Source organism: Mus musculus, chromosome 2 (genome assembly GCF_000001635.26).
Source record: "Mus musculus strain C57BL/6J chromosome 2, GRCm38.p6 C57BL/6J".
Lineage (NCBI taxonomy): Eukaryota > Metazoa > Chordata > Mammalia > Rodentia > Muridae > Mus > Mus musculus.
This window is the reverse complement of record NC_000068.7, coordinates 71192962-71198701: the sequence shown is the minus strand read 5'-3', so window position 1 is coordinate 71198701 and position 5740 is coordinate 71192962.

Genomic DNA, 5740 nt, shown 5'->3' with positions numbered 1-5740 from the left:
AAGGAGGAATGTTGGGGAGATAGGGGGTGCAGGTTGGAAGGACAGTTTGGAGCTGAGAAATGAGTCAAGGTCTGGTTTGTTTAGTGGAAAGATGGTTCACGGAATAAACAGGTACTGCTGGTGAGCAGGCAGAGGCAGAATCAGCAGGCTCCTGGTACAGAAGTGCAAGGTACATTGATCATCTTTCTCAGCTATAATGGATTTCTCCACAGGCCCCAGCTGGAGGGGTCCTTAAGGTTAGCAAGGCAGGTCACAGTTTACAAAGCAGGTGTTTTACTGAGCCACACCCCTAGCCTTAGGCTATCTATGTCTGCTGCCTTGTGTCTTTTTCATTTTAAGAACCTGAAATCTACATGGTTATCATTAACTAACTGACTAAATACCTAATAGTTTTAAAATGTTCTAAGTCAGGGCTGGAGAGATGGCTCAGCAGTTAAGAGCACTGACTACTCTTCCAAAGGTCCTGAGTTCAAATCCCAGAAACCACATGGTGGCTCACAACCATCCATAATGAGATCTGATGCCCTCTTCTGGGGTATCTGAAGACAGCTACAGTGTGCTTACATATAATAAGTAAATAAATCTTTAAAAAATGTTCTAAATCAAAAGTCTGGGAGCCCTTGCTTTCTGGCTGACTTAAGCAATTTAACTGACAGAACCTTGAGAAATTCCCTTCTCTCCGCCCTATCCAGATCCTTTAGCAAACCTTTCCTAACCGTCTTTCTCTGACTCGTGTTTCACTGGCTCTCTGGATTTGTGTGCGTTTTCTGTGTACACGTCTGAGAGACATGTAACCAGTGAGAGGCCAAACAGAGTTAAAAATGTACACACACACACCATACGCATTTCCATAGTGTTAAGCTGTTTGATGGCATATATTTTTAATCCCAGAATTTGGGACTGAGGCAGGAAGATTGTGAATTTGAGACTAGCTTGGAAGATTTAGTGAGTACCAGGCCAGCCAGCACTATATAATGATATAGTGTCAAAACAAAGACAAAGCAACAAACTGACTAACTAAAGAAAGAAAAGAAACAAATGTCTCCACTTTCTTATTACTGGGGATACAGCCCGGCCTGTGCAAGTCCTGAGAGATCCCGAGGAAGACAAAGTTCCCATAGCCTCCTGACTGTAGCTCAGTTGTCAGCAATGCGGTCCTGGGGATACAGCCTTCAATGAAAGTGCTATGGCAACATCACATGCAGCACGAGGAAGAAGCCTTCGCTGCTCTCTAAGCATAACTGAATAAATAATTGACTACTGTGGAATAGTGTGGGTCCTCAGGGAAGGGGGTACATGCCTGTGGGGATTTGGGGAGACCACTGGAAGTGCTGACTTTCAAGGAACGCCAATGGAAGTGTTTCAGGCCAGCAGGAGTGGACAGGGGAGCTCTGCTGTGCTCTTTTGGCTTCGGTCTTGAAGTGTGATTGTTTTAGGAGGATTTTCACGTATATGAAGACTTGCCCTGATATGGAAAGTTATTCTTGCCAATAAGGATGAACTAATATGCACTCTTGCTCCTTGCTGTGGGTCTTGGGCCAATTCCAGATGTTTGAGACCACATTCCAGTCGACAAGAGATAGAGCTGCTGGCAAGCAGATGACATTCGGAGGAGCAAGCTGCAGAAATCTATCTGGTTAAGCTAAGACATAGCAGTAGCAAGAGATGGAAACATACTTATTCAAACAGAGACAACTCAGTCAAGCTGAAGGAAGCATCCAAAAGGTTATTGTGCACTGATCATGGCATGATTCTCTCCAACCAAACTTCTCCTACCACTTCACTGGACTGGACTGGCTATTTTAGTGGTGTGTGTGTGTGTGTGTGTGTGTGTGTGTGTGTGTGTGGTGTTTGAATTTCTTTCTTTTGTGGGGGGAGTTGGGGTTTTTGTTTTGTTTTGTTTTGTTTTGTTTTGTTTTGTTTGAGACAGTGTTTCCTCTTTGTAGCCCTGGCTATTCTGGAACTCACTCTGTAGACCAGGCTGGCCTGGAACTCAGAAATCCGCCTGCCTCTGCCACCTAGTGCTGGCTCTCTCCACACCCTTCTGTCACCATGTTCTGCCCATGGACCACGGGTGTCGATCTCTGAAGCTTTGGGCCCAGATAAAAGTTTTCTTCCATTAAAATGTTTCATTCACCTGTTTTCGACTTTATTGCTATTTGCTTCAGGATATTAATGTTTTTCTTTGGGTGTTTTGGCAATGGCTGTGAGTGAAAAAGCCATTTGGCAAGGTATGGACCTCGTAAGCACTCCTCATTTGTCTTAGCTTTGTCCTGCTACGCAGTCTCTAGAAAACATCTGTTTCTCCCCTTCTATTGGGCGCTTGGTGAGTTTTCAGTCTGAAATCTTTGTCTTTCAATGTAAGAACATCTTCTTAAAACAGTTTAAGGGTTTCTCTTCTCTTTGGAATTATTTATCAAAATATTACAATAAAAAATGGCTTTCTGGTTTCTTAATGTAAAAAAAAAGTTTCATTCACATGTTGGTCATGGCATTAGAAAAACTGACTAACGTAACAATCTTACTTGATGCAACTCCAGTCACATGTGTGCCAGTCCTGTGTCTCGGTTACTTTTCCATTCCTTGTAGCCAGTTACCATACACTTTGTGACTTAAAACAGTACAGACAGTCCCTTACAGTTTTTGTCATTCAGAATCTGAAATGTGTCACTATTGCTAAAACCAAGATCTTGGCAGGGCTGTGTATACCCTCATGGAAGTCTATTGCAAGACTCTCCTTTCTCTTCTTCCTCCTCCTCTTGCTCTTCTTTCTTCTCCTCTTCATCTTCTCCTTCTCACTTATCCTCTTCCTCTTCTTCCTCCTCCTCCTCCTGCTGCTGGACAGGCTGGCCTCAAACTTACTATATAGTTAAAGATTGCCTTGAATAGCTGTTCCCCTGCTTCTGCCTCCCAAATGCTCGGCTTACAGATCTGCCACATTCCTATTTTGTTTGTTTGCTTTTATATGGTACTGAGGATGTACTGCCTGCGTGCTACCAATGGCACTATAGCTCTAACCCTGAGAATCTATATTCTTGCTTTTCTAAGATTCTAAGGCCTGCCCAATATTCTTTGGTTTGTGACACCTTCTATCTTCAAAATCAGTCAGGAATGGTGGGATCTTTTTCACAGGATCACAGCAAACTGATACCAACTTCTGTCTCCATTTCCACCTTCAGAACCCTGTGATTTTATTGAGCCCATGGGCTATATCATCATCATCCTGTGAATTTCTCCCCTCCCCCACTCCAGTCCTGCTCGCTCTGGCCTATTTATTTATTATATGTAACTACACTGTAGCTAACTTCAGACACCTCAGAAAAGGGCGTCAGGTCTCATTACAGATGACTGTGAGCCATCATGACCTCTGGAAGAGCAGTCAGTGCTCTTAACCGCTGAGCCATCTCTCCAGCCCCTGTGGATTTCTTTTGTATGATATCTTTCTCTGTATTTCTCACAGCAGCAGGAGTGTGTGTAAGCACATACTTTTAGTCGATTCGTAAGTTAATAGAGCTGAAGTTTTCAAAGGGCTGTCAAAGGTGATCTGGGGTTGTTGACTTTCAGACAATATTCCAAGTTGAAGTAAAAGTCCCAACATGGAGTCATGGTGGTACACACTTATAATTCCAGCACTCAGGAACAGCCAGGAGAATTGTGAATTCAGGACCAGCCAGGGCAATCTAGAGAGACTCTGTTTTAAAAAACAAGTTCAAGTCAGTAGTGTATGTTTCTGAAACAAACATAACAAGCAAGCAATATGCCATACATTGTCTGTTCATAATATTGAAAAGCAAAAAAAAAAAAAAAAAAAAAATGTCTCAATGGCATTGCTTTGGGAAAAAAAGACATAAGTTATGAAAGAAGCCATACAGACAAGGCCAGAGAAGAGAGGAAGTCCTAGCTGGAAGAAGGCCAGGACAACACAGCCAGATGGTGTCTGAGAGGCTGAGAGGGCATTGAGAGAGTCACCGGGACAATATATATCAACGGAGCTTGTAGAGGACTCAGTGTGGCTGAGCATGCGTGCAGACTTCTTGTGCAGACATTGGAGATAAACCAGAAAATTGAGCAAGTAGAAATCTGCCACACTTACTGCCAAGGCGGGGTACTGCACCTAAAGAAAAGGTGTTAGCAGTCTGCTGTGTGGCTGTGTGAGCAAAATAATAAGAGAAACCGTGCAGACGTATGGGGATCATGGGTGCGTTGGCGTCCTTTCTGTTCTGTGACAGAAGGCTATAACAAAAAGCAATTTAGGGATGAAAGGGTTTATTTTGGCTTACAATTCCCGAGGGATAGAATCTGTTATGGCAAAGAAGCAGAGATCACATTGTGTCTGCACGTGGGAAGCAGAGAGGGGACTGGAGATGGTTCTGTCACCTTCCCAAACAGCCCCATCCCCTGGGGACCAGGTACTCAAATATATGAGCCTATAAGAGACATTTAACTCACCACAAAGTGTAGAAAAAAATACTCATGTTGCATAGGAAGAAGTCATAAAACAATATAAAATTGAAAAAAGTCAAAAAATAGCAGCCAAACATATTTCTTAGAAATGAGATTGATATTAGAAGAAATAGCCAAAGCAAAATTTATTCAAACCTCAGGAACCAGGTCTTTGTATCGTTATTTATTTTACTGTTTATGTATGTATATTTTTTAGTCAATAATTATGTTTAAGAAAAATACATTTATTTTGAAAATAAGAATATAGACATGCTTACAAAGATGAAATCTCTATAAGTGTCCTTTGTGTCTGTGTGAGGCATATGTGTGTATGTATGGGTGGGTGACTGTGGATACATGTATGTGCAAGCATGTGAGGGGACCACAGGACAACTTCAGGTGTCATTCCCCAGTCACTAGCCATCCACTTATTTGTTCATTTGCTCATTTACTTATTTATTTTCAAGACGTCTGTAACTGGTCTGGAGCATATCAAGTGGGTTAGACTGGCTGACCAGTGAGCCCCAGGGAATTGCTATCTATGTCTCCAGAGCTCTAGGATAACCATGCCTGGCACTGATGATGGTGCTGGTGATGGAACTCAGGTCTTAGCTCTTACACAGCGAGCACTTTACCAACTGAACTGTCTACGGAAGTCATAGTCTACAAAGTAGTACTCTTATCTGGGAGTTCTTCATTATGTTTCGGTCCTTGAAAGAGTTTAATATGAAAGTAAATATGCCAATCTGCCATGAGACAGGCCAGGTAAAAGTCCTTGGCTGGAGCTCAGACAATGCTGAGGAAACTTGTATTAGGACCACCAAGATGTTTCTGGAAGAATGTTAACAGACATGATGACTGCTTGGAAAGGGACATCACCTTGCTTCTATTTCCATCAGCTAGCCACATCCAGCTCCTTAAATGTGTTCTATTCTTAGCTGTCATTCTTTCTACATGCTAACAAGCCAACTGTGGTTGTCTTCGTCTCTCGTCATATTTGGGAGGGGCGAGGGAAGCCTGATGAAAATCCAGTAATCCATGGGATAATATTTCCAGAGGAGATAGTTTAGTTCATTTAGACCTGGGTAGAGGCACTCTCCTACCTGCCCGTCTACTTAGCATGAAGCCATGGTCAGGCAAGGATTTTGCTGACAGTGAGACAACCCCTCTAGACACCCGAGTGTGGTGGTGTAGGCCTGCAAACTCAGCAATTTAAAGGTGGAGCCAGGAAGACCGGGCACTTAAAGTCATCCTCCACTGTTTGGTGAGTTTGAGGCTAGCCCTGACTATATGAGAC